Source organism: Bos indicus x Bos taurus, chromosome 14 (genome assembly GCF_003369695.1).
Source record: "Bos indicus x Bos taurus breed Angus x Brahman F1 hybrid chromosome 14, Bos_hybrid_MaternalHap_v2.0, whole genome shotgun sequence".
Lineage (NCBI taxonomy): Eukaryota > Metazoa > Chordata > Mammalia > Artiodactyla > Bovidae > Bos > Bos indicus x Bos taurus.
Genome location: NC_040089.1, coordinates 57,698,947 through 57,711,009, shown reverse-complemented (window position 1 = coordinate 57,711,009; position 12,063 = coordinate 57,698,947).

The following is a 12,063-nucleotide window of genomic DNA, read 5'->3' as shown; positions in this document are numbered from 1 at the left end:
TTTAGTCATGCCGATACTCCTAACTTAAATTCTCTAGAAACTTTCACTTAAAAATGACAAAACTGACTGATTCTCTCCAACATACAAATACCTTAAATAACAAACAGATTATTTGGAACTTAAAATCATCTTTTAATACTAAGTTTGATATTTATTTCTAAGTGTTCGTAGAGTTTACAAGACCTAAATGAAGAAGAGATTACCATCTCAGTCAATTCACAAATTCAGGATCACAATACAGTTACTTCTCAACCAGAAACCAGAATGAGAACACGGGGCCAGGGAGCAAAAAGCTTCCAGATGACCCTCCAAGCATCACAGTGAGAATGTCAGGTCATTTATTTTAGTACTGCCCACGGAGCATTGTGTTCAACTGAAATTGCAACCTACTTCTGAAATTATAACCTACTCTACTGGTGTGTGAGTGTGTGTGTGTGTGTGAGAGAGAGAAAGAGAGAGAGTCTAAGGAATGCTTGGTTGGATTTACATGCTTTTTTAAAATTTAAATTTATTTATTTTAATTAGACGCTAATTACTTTACAATATTGTATTGGTTTTGCCTAACATCAACATGAATCCGCCACGGGTGTACATGCTTTTTTTTTTAAACCATCTCATTGATTTCATTGATTTTCATGTGTTTCCTTTCAGTAACAACTCTACAGTCCTCCTCCTCATCAGCAGTTTGCAAATAAGGAAGCTGAGGAGCAGAGAATTAATTAATTTGCCCAGGGTCCAGCAGGGGATAAACAGTAGAGCCGAGGTTCTAAGCCCAGGTCTTCTACTTCCCGATCCACTTGTTGTTGCTGTCGTTCAGTTGCTAGGTTGTGTCGAGTGCTAAGTCGACTCTGCCAGCCCCTGGACTGCAGCACAACAGGCTTCCCTGTCCTTCACTGTCTCCCGGAGTTTGCTCAGATTCATGTCCACTGAGTCAGTGATGCTATCTGATCATCTTATCCTCTGCTGCCTTCTTCTCCTTTTGCCGTCAGTATTTCCCAGAATCAGGATTTCAATCCAGAAACTCGCCCAGAATTGGTTCATAGTCCACCCGTTGTGCTGTTCAGGCTGAACTTGGAACCTGCTGTGCAATAGTTCTGCACCTCATGTTGAAATTGTATTCCCCAACTTCTTTCTTCTGGCTGTGCCTTTGAAAATATTCACAGTTACTATTAGGTCATTCATTATTTCATCAGCCAGTCACAACACTTACTGGGCTGCTGTCAAACACTGGGCACTGCTTTTGGCACTTCCAATGTTGTGAGACCAAAGTATTAATTTATATTGAGAGAAGGGTTAGGCTGTTTTTAAACAGAGCCATCACTACTGTACTTGACAGGGTTTTTTTTTCCCCCCCAAAGTAACAGGAATCCTACTTAAATAAAATTGAGAACAAATGGATTTATCTGTATAACTGAAAACTCTATGAGTAGGAAGCCAAACATTCACGCATGGCTGGATCAGAAGCCTAAAGGATGTTACAAAGTCTACCTCCCTTGCTCTTAAAATCTGTTTCCACACATTCTCTGTCTTCAAGTCTCAATTTGCTACATTTTGAGTTCTGGCCTGATTTTTTCCTGCTGCTGACTTCTTCTACTTAGCAAATGAAAGTGACTGCAGATCTCACGTGCCTCTCCCTTTCAGCTTGTGATTTTAAAAGGAGCAAGAGCATCTCTTCTAAATGTTCTTGGAGAAGAAATCTTGGAAAGAACCTTAGTTGACCCATCTCTTTGAGCCATGTGCCCAGTGCTGAATGAATCATGGTAACCAGGGGTTTGGAGAGTCCTGGGCCACAGGCCCTGGAGTAGAACCATGCCTGCCTAAGCCACTTGGAATGGTAAAGGTGAGATGATGGGCAGGCAAGCCTCTCGAACCACATGTGTATTCTTATGTCTCTGCCTCCCTCCATCCCTCTCTTCTTTCCTTCCTTTAACAGTCATTGTTATCTATCATAATAATATAATTATAATACTATTATCTATTAATATATATTATATAACATATATAAACTATATTTAATATATAACTAAGATTAAGCTTCAGAAAAAGGAATATGACAAGACTGTATATTCTTACCCTGTTTACTTAACTTATAGGCAGAGCACACTATGAAAAATACCAGGCTAGATGAGTTACAAGCTGGAATCAAGATTGCTGGGAGAAATATCAACAACCTCAGATATGCAGATGATACCTCTAGTGGAAGAAAGTGAAGATAAACTAAAGAGCCTCTTGATTAGGGTAAAAGAGGAAAATGAAAAAGCCAGCTTAAAACTCAAAATTATTTTAAAAAGTAAGATCGTGGCATCCAGCCCCATCACTTCATGGTAAATAGAAGGGAAAAAAGTGGAAGCAATGATAGATTTCCTCTTCTTGGGCTCTAAAATCACTGTGGATGGTGTCTGCAGGCTTGAAATTAGAAGATGGTTGCTTCTTGGAAGGAAAGCTATGACAAATCTAGACAGTGTATTAAAAAGAAAGGCATCACTTTGCTGACAAAGATCCATATAGTCAAAGCTATAGTCTTTCCAGTAATCATGTATGGATGTGAGAGTTGGATGATAAAGAAGACAGAGCACCAAAGAATTGATGCTTTTGAACTATGGTGTTGGAGAAGACTCTCGGGAGTCCCTTGGACAGCAAGGAGATCAAACCAGTCCATCCTAAAGGAAAGAAACCCTGAATACTCATTGGACAGACTGATGCTGAAGCTGAAGCTCCAACACTTTGGCCACCTGATGCGAAGAGCTGACTCATTGGAAAAGACCCTGATGCTGAGAAAGATTGAGGGCAGAAGGAGAAGAGGGTGACAGAGGATGAGATGGTTGGATGGTATCACCAATTCAATGGACATGAACTTGGGCAAACTCCAAGAGATGGTGAGGGGCAGGTAAGCCTGGCATGCTGCAGTCCATGGGGTCACAAAGAGTAGTACATGAATTGGTGACTGAACAACAACAACAAAAGCTTCAGAGATGCAAAGTTATATATATTTCCTTCCTGACTCTATTTGCATTAAGTAGCATAATATATTACTATTATATATTACATAATATGTTACTATTATAATCATACAGTTATAATAGATATCATTAATATAATATTACATATAATAATATATAACTATATTATATAAAATAATTATATGTATATATGTTATGTCTAAATATAACATATTTGTATTGTATTATATTACAAGGGAATGGGGGAAAAGGAAATGGCAACCCACTCCAGTACTCTTGCCTGGAGAATCCTAGGGATGGAGGAGCCTGGTGGGCTGCTGTCTATGGGGTCGTACAGATTCGGACATGACTGAAGTGACTTAGCAGCAGCAGCAGCACAAGGGAAGGGAGTCTGTGAAGACTCTGAGGTGGGCAGGACCATGGTGATTTACATCATGCAAGAGGCCTGTGTTGTTCTGAGCATGGAAGAATGGAGACAAGAGCATGAGCCGGGGGTTGGCAGGAGAACATCAGGGGCCAGATCACGCAGGATCTTGAGAAGTCAGGATGAGCCTCTGTGGCTTTATAGAGACAGTGCCCTACTAGTATTGAGGTTGTGTAATCCAAAGGAATGAAATTAACGGCAGGAATTTCTGGCCATTAGAAATGTGGAATGGGAAGACAACAAGATGTCAGGTTATTTAAGGGCCCCTGGGTCTTCAGCGTTCTGCAAATCACTCTATGTAGCTGGCATCTGGCAGGGAAGCAGTTGTTGCTTAGGTAGGGGTTCTGTCCTCAGTCTTTCTCAGCACATTCAGTTCAGTTTGTAAGGACGTGTGACTCGGGTTGGTATATTTTAATCTGAAGCAAAGTGTGCACTGCTTTTCAATTTTGAAAAAAATGAAAATGCCCTGAACTATCTTTATTGCACCACTTTATCTTCTATCTTCTGCCAAGATAACATCTGTTCATCCTTGGATATAAGCTCAACCATCACTTCTTTTGAAAGCCTTCCCTGATATCTTGTCTGGATCAAGATCCATCTGCCACATACTCTTTACCATAGTTCTCTTGCAGAGCACTTAGAGTTACTAAACACGTACTTGTGTAATGCTGCTGCTGCTGCTAAGTCACTTCAGTCGTGTCCAACTCTGTGCAATTCCATAGACAGCAGTTTACCAGACTCCGCCATCCCTGGGATTCTCCAGATGAGATTATAATAAAAACTTATCACACGAGCTTGTAAACTTTATGTGTGCAATGACTATATACCCCCAGTGCTGAACACATAGTAGGTGATCAATAACTATCTGTTAATAAGTGAATAATCTTAACTTTTCTGGGGTATATTTATTTTTTCATATTTACATTTAAATCTGGTGACGTTTTGTGATTGTGGTTGGTTTGCAGTTGAAGACTTTCTCAAAATGGGCTCTCAACAGTATTTGCTGAAAGGCACTAAATAAAGAAAAATAAATCAAGGCTGTTTTTAGAATGCCTGAACCATGTAACTTTTTACATATAATTTGATTAAGAGATCAAAAGTACAGAAGAAATATCCGAGTAATCTCCTTTTGAATTCCGCTCTTTGTAAAGTCACACGTTCATGACCTTTGTTCCTGTCTCTGAATCCCTCTGTCAGAAAAATGCCTGCTGTTTCAACCCTGAAGGGGGATGAGACATGGGGAAGAAGGGACAGAACCTCTGAGCCAAGTAATAACCTCTCTTTCAGCAAATACTGTAATATGCTATGGCTCAGCTCTTGCCTGGAAAAATCTTCTCAGACATTTTTATTTACTAACTGTTCAGTGTTTAAATGATTCTTCATGGAAGAAAATTGAGCACACACACAAACACACACACACACCACACACATTTCCCATTTGCTAAAGATGTCTCTCATGTTTAGCTCCTGTGCCTAACCATAACTTTCACAATTTTACATTATCCTTGAACTTTCAGTTTCCTCTTGAATAAACAGGCCCAGACCTCCAGCAGTAGCTGGTTAGGACGGCACTGTGGCTACTAGGAGATGAGATTTCAGTGATGCTAAAATATTCATGGCATTTGGACTCATAATGGTTGTACTATTCTAGAAGGGGAATCTTGAAGATGAGTTGACATAGCTCCATCAGCAAACATCCCACCGGATGTTTTCTTAAGCATTTTGAACAAAGTTCAACTGCCCTTTGAGAAAGAAAGCACATTTCTTTCTCATTTATAATTTTTGGAAAGATACCAACCCCCAAATTCTGAGAGTTCATTAGAGGAAAAACTGCCCAAATATAACAATACTTTGTTTGTCCTTTAATCCATAGAACCACATAGTTATTTTTTAAGTATCTCGGCAATTAATTACTACCATTTCTTGAGGAAGGCAGGAAATACTAGCCACATTTTATAGCTATTATAACAGAAACAGGAAGGATTTACTCTTCTGAGATTAACAGCCTTCCTGGAAGAAGGTTAGCTTCTTGGAGAATGTGTTAATAATTTAAGATCGTGGTTAATTTTAGCCCTGTACAAGAACAGCAGAATTCAAACTGACCAAGATAGACTCTTATGTTAGCAAATACAGGTTGTCTTGTGAGGTTTGCTTAAAAAGATGAAGGACCTAGTGATTAAGAAAACTTGGAATAGTTATGTGGAAAATATTTATGCTTCACTGAATTACACTTACACATTTATCTTACTTTTCTTTAGGCCACCGCAGCTTATAGTGCACAGCAAATCGTAAACAAAGTAATAGTTTTCAAAGATAGCCCCTTTCCAGCAGTATCAATGAAACCTGAGTAGTCTAAAATATTTTATTCCAGTTTAAGCAGTGTTTGCTTTTTCCCATGTATGCAGGAGTAGCTAAGGGGTTCGTCTTTTTCAGTTTTGTGGTAATCATCCTTGTTGGTTCTAAATGTTCAGGGATTAGATTCCCTACCGGGCTTCCAATCTCTGGTAACCACTGAAGTTTTCTCCATCTCCCTAGTTTTGCCTTTCCCAGAATGTCATGTATTTGATATCATAAAATATGGAGGCTTTTCAGATTGACTTCTTCCACTTAGTAATATGGGTTTAAGGTTCTTCCATGTCTTTTCATGGCTTGATAATTCATTTCTTTTTAATGCTGAAGAATTTTCTATTTTCAGGATATGCCATAGTTTATCCATTTACCTCCTAAAGGACATAAACATCTGTGTGTGGGCTCATCTGGGTGGTGAGGTGGGGTGGGGCGGGGGGGGGCACTTTTGTATGTACATAAGTTTTCAACTCCTTTGGGGTTAATACCAAGGACGGTGATTACTGGATTGTATGATAAGTATATGTTTAGTTTTGTAAAGAAACTGCCAAACTCTCTGCCAATGTGGATACACCATTTTGCATTCCCCAGCAATGGATAAGAACTCCTGTCACTCCATATCCTTGCTAGGAATCGGTGTTGTCAGTGTTCTGGATTTTGGTCATTCTAATAGGTGTTAATTTATATTTATGATTCATTCTCATTGATGTGAGGTTTATTTTTTTCCCTTGTCTGTGTAATAATTTATTGTTGGATTGCCACTTTAAACATTGTTTCATCTCTTGATAGGTTTTTGGGTTGTCAATAATGTGTTTAATACTCTGATGGTTCTCTTGTGAACATTCATGTTCTGTGCAGTTCTCTGTACAGAAGTGCAAGTGTTTCTCTAGGGTATATGTGTTAGGAGTGAAATAGCTGTTGCAGAGTCAGTTCAATATTACTAGGTGAGGCTCAGTTGTCTTCCAAAGTTGATCCTATATACATTCACCTATAATGGAGGAGAATTCCTTTTGGTTAGTCTTATCAACCCTGCCGCTAAGTCGCTTCAGTCGTGTCCAACTCTGTGCGACCCCATACACGGCAGCCCACCAGGCTCCCCCGTCCCTGGGATTCTCCAGGCAAGAACACTGGAGTGGGTTGCCATTTCCTTCTCCAAAGCATGAAAGTGAAAAGTGAAAGTGAAGTCGTGCAGTCGTGTCCGACTCTTCGTGACCCCATGGACTGCAGCCTACCAGGCTCCTCCGTCCATGGGATTTTCCAGGCAAGAGTACTGGAGTGGGGTGCCATTGCCTTCTCCATATCAACCCTTAGTCTGACATTTATCATTTTTGCAAGTTAGTTTAATGTTATATCATTATTAGCAAAGTTGAGTATTTTTCACATTTTTATTGGTCATTTATGTTTCCAGTGAAATGTCTCTTCATGTCCTTTGGCTTTGTTTTGTCTTTTTCTTATAAACCTGAAGAAGTGGTTTACAATTTACATGCTCTGAGTTTTACTTAAGAAATTCTTCCCAACTGTAGCCTCATAAAATTTCTCCTATATATTTTTCTAAAAGTTTTGTCTTTGACATTTAAGTCCTGAATCCACTTGGAATTGTTTTCATGTATATTTTGAGGTAGAGATCCATTTCCCTTTCTCCCCACATGGATATTTTGTTTTCAGTACCGTTACTGAGTGGGAGTCCTTTCTTTCCCCATTTGTGTGCAATACACCTCTGCCCTGCTTCTATTTCCATGAATTTTGTGTTATTCCCAAGCCCTGTATTTGATTCCATTAGAAAATTTGTCCATGAGCAAAGAGCATCTGCTATCACAGTCTTATTTAATATAACTTGAATTTTTTTTTTATCTAGTAAGTCATTTTCCTCTGGCTAACTAACTCCTCAGGAATGGTTTAGCTCTTCTTGGTCCTTTACCTTTCATATAAATTAAACATTTATAAAAAAATCCTATTGAATTTTAATTTGGTCTTATATTAATTTATAGATTAACTTAAATAGAATTGAAATAGATGTCTTTAAGCTCATATTCTATGATCATGCTAAATCTTTCCATTATATAGACCTTCCTTGAAATGCTATAACAGTTTGATAAATTTCTCCAAAATAGTCTTATACATAGTTTACTAGCTTTATTCTTAGGTGCTTTATATTTTCAGCTGCTATTAGAAATTATTTTTTAAATTTCTTGCCTAACGTTTTCTTTCCAAAATATAGAAACACAATGGACTCATGTGTGTATCAATTCTATATCAACCTTGTTAAAATCTCCAGTGAATTCTAATAATAGTTTGTCCACTTATAATTTTGGGGTTTTTTTGTGTATAATCACAGAACCTGTAAAAATATTATTTATTCCTTTTTGAAATTATACATTTGCTTTTTATATTTTTGTGTAGTCCAAGAGATCATCTCTCTCTGTCAATATAAAGACATGCTTTTGAGGTTTGTTTGGTGATAATGTGAACCAAAATATTAAGACTATGAAATGGTATTTGGGAAAAAAGTTTAAACTACTGAAAAAAATAAGGTGCTGTTGTAGGACTCCTCAGGTTCTATTTATTATTTATGACAATTTGGTACTTTTAAAATCTAGGAATTTATTTCAGATAAATTTTCAATATTTTTACTCAAAGTTGTTTGTAATTTTATCTTTTATGTCTTTGTGTTATCTCTAATTGTAATACCTTTATTATGAAGTAATAAGCAGTTTTGAGTATTTAAAAATATATAGTAATATTATTTAACAAATAAATACAGATTTTTTAAGTTTTTTTTTTCTTGTTTTAAATTTCTAAAACTAGATAAATAAATGTCTGAATATAAAGATGTTTGAAACTTTTTGAGATGCTATATAGGCTTATGTATGATGAATTTATATATATATGTGTGTGTGTGGGTGTATATATACATATATACATGCACATATTTCATTGTGGCAAAGAATATATATTTGCAATGATGGGGTATAATGTTCTACATATGTCCATAAGATCAATCTTGTTAATTGTGTTATTTGTATAAAGTGTTAGTCACTCAGTTGTGTCCAAGTCTTTGTGACCCCATGGACTGTAGCCCACCAGGCTCCTCTGTCCATGGTATTCTCCAGCAAGAATACTGGAGTGGGTTGACGTTCCCTTCTCCAGGGGTTATTTGTATAGTCTTATTGATATTGATTATCTGCTTGTATATCAATATTTATAGAAGCATTAAAATGTTCAATATTCACAGTTGATTTGTCAATTTCTTATGTAGATATATCAATATTTTCTCTTTATATTTTGAAAGTCATCATAAATCCATTTAAGTTTAAAATCACTATATAATCCTCAGGAATTAAAGATTTATAATTATGTGATGACCCTCTTTATCACTAACATTGCTTTTTGCTCTAAAATACATTTTCTGTATTATTTTGTTGTTATTCAGTCGCTAGATCATGTCTAACTCTGTGACTCCATTAACTGCAGCATGTCAGGCTCCCCTGTCCTTCACTATCTCCCTGAGTTTGCTCAAATTCATGTCTATTGAGTCAGTGATGATCTAACCATTTCATCCTCTGCCTCCCCATTCTCCTATTGCCTTCAAGTTTTCCCAGCATCAGGGTCTTTTCCAGTGAGTTTGCTTTTTGCATCAGGTGGCCAAAGTATTGGAGCTTCAACATCAGTCCTTCCAATGAGTATTCAGGGTTGATTTCCTTTAGGATTGACTGGTTTGATCTCTTTGCAGTCCAATGGACTCTCAAGAGTCCTCTCCAGCACCACAATTCAAAAGCATCAATTCTTTGGCACTCAGCCTTCTTTATGGTCCAGCTCTCACATCTGTACATGACTTCTGGAAGAACCATAGCTTAGGCTATATGGACCTTTATCGGCAAAATGATGTCTCTGCTTTTTAATATGCTGTCTAGGTTTGCCATAGTTTTCCTTCCAAAGAGCCAGAACCATTTAATTTCATGGCTGCAGTCACCATCCACAGTGATTTTGTAACTCCAGAAAATAAAATCTGTCACTACTTCCACTTTTTCCTCTTCTATTTGTCATGAAGTGATGGGACCAGATGCCATGATCTTCGTTTTTTGAATGTTGAGTTTCAAACTACTCCATTTCTTCTAAGGGATTCTTATCCAGAGTGGTAGTTATAATGGTCACCTGAATTAAATTCACCCATTCCTATCCATTTTAGTTCCCTGATTCCTAAGATGTCGATGTTCAATCTTGCCATCTCCTGCTTGACCACAGGCAATTTATCTTGATTCACAGACCTAAAAGTCCAGGTCTTATGCAATATTGTTTTTTATAGCACTGGACTTTACTTTTACCACCAGACACATTCACAACTGAGCATCATTTCTGCTTTGGCAGGGTGCTTCATTCTTTCTGAAGCTACTAGTAATTGCTCTCTGCTGTTTCCCAGTAGCTGTATTGAATACCTTCCAATCTGGAGGGCTCATTTTCTGGTGTCATATCTTTTTGCCTTCTCATACTATTCATGGGGTTCTCGCAGCAATAATACTGGAGAGGTTTGCCATTTGCTCCCCCAGTGGACTACATGTTGTCAGGACTCTTCACTATGACCCATGCATCTTGGGTGGCCCTGCATGGCATGGCTCATAGCTTCATTGAGTGACACTAACCCCTTCATCACAACAAGGTTATGATCCACGAAGGGGTTCTGTGTTACTAATATAACTAAATTAGACTTGCTTTGATTTATATCTACATAGCATCTGTTTCCGGAGAAGGCAATGGCACCACACTCCAGTACTTTTGCCTAGAAAATCCCATGGACGGAGGAGCCTGGTAGGCTGCAGTCCATGGGGTCGCTAGAGTCAGACACGACTGATCGACTTCCCTTTCACTTTTCAATTTCATGCATTAGAGAAGGAAATGGCAACCCACTCCAGTGTTCTTGCCTGGAGAATCCCAGGACGGGAAGCCTGGTGGGCTGCCGTGTATGGGGTCGCACAGAGTCAGACAGGACTGAAGCGACTTAGCAGCAGCAGTAGCATATGTTTCATCATTTTTAAATTTAAACTTTTGTTTCCTATAAATAATATAAAGTTAGATTTTATTAGTCAGTCTAACAATCTTTGATTTTCAAGAAGAAATCATTTTGTTTACATATAGATCAAATCCAAGTCTCCCACATTGCAGGCAGATTCTGTATCATCTGAGCCACCAGAGAATTCTGAAGAATACTGGAGTGTATATTTGGATTAACTGCTACCATCTTATTTTCTACTTTCTATTTGCTGACTCTAATTTTTTCTCTCTTGCCATTTTAATTGATTGATATTTTCTTCTTCTACCATTTAATATTTTCTCTGATATTTTGGTGGAGAAGGAAATGGGAACCCACTCTAGTATTCTTGTCTGGAGAATTCCATGGACAGAAGAGCTTGGTGGGCTACAGTTCATAGGGTCGCAAAGAGTTGGACACAACTAAAGCAACTGAGCATCTGATAGTTTGGGAGACATAAACTATTTTTCTATAGTTTTCTAAAGATTATAGTTTTAATATAAATTATTTTAAAAGTTTTAACACTGCATTTAAAAATACTAGAGTAACCTATTAAATTGTAAAGCTAAATATCTTTATTCTTCTGAATACTGTAAGTATCTTAAAGTGGCTTAACTCCAGTCATCCATTCAAGATAGTGATAATGCTTCATTCAATTCAATCTTGAATTTTTATTCCCACAATGATTCATTGTTAAAGTTTCATACATGTCTATTAAATTATATTTTTTCATATACTTACATTTTCATAGCTCACTATTCATCTCATATCTCAGATCTTTGTCTTTAAGGACATCTTTTAGAAGTTAAAATCATTATTTGCATAATAATCTCTGTTTTCATTTATCTGAAGTTGCCTTTGACCTTTTTCTTAAAAGATGGTTTTATTGGCTGTAGTAAATGGTTTATATTCTAAATGCCATTACTTCTTTTTCCCAGCACTTTGACTCTATAACTGCACTTTCTATAACTTTTATAATTTGAATCATGGCCCCAGTTCTATAGACCATTTTGATCTCAGACCAAGGTAGAATTACAATTTGATGACATATATTTTTGTGACATACATTTTTTCCTTTCCTCGAGTCCCACCAACAAACTTCATGGAAATCTAGCTTCTCCTTCAAAGTCTCCATGCTGTTCCTGGGAACTCCCTGGGGATGTCTCATGTGGGCCCACAAGCAAGTCACTTTTCTGATCATCTTGTTCTTCAGTCTTAAGTCGTGCGACACTTAGAGACCCCATGGAATGCAGCACACCAGACTTCCCTGTCCTTCACTGTCTTGCCGATCCTGCTCACAGTGCTAATTG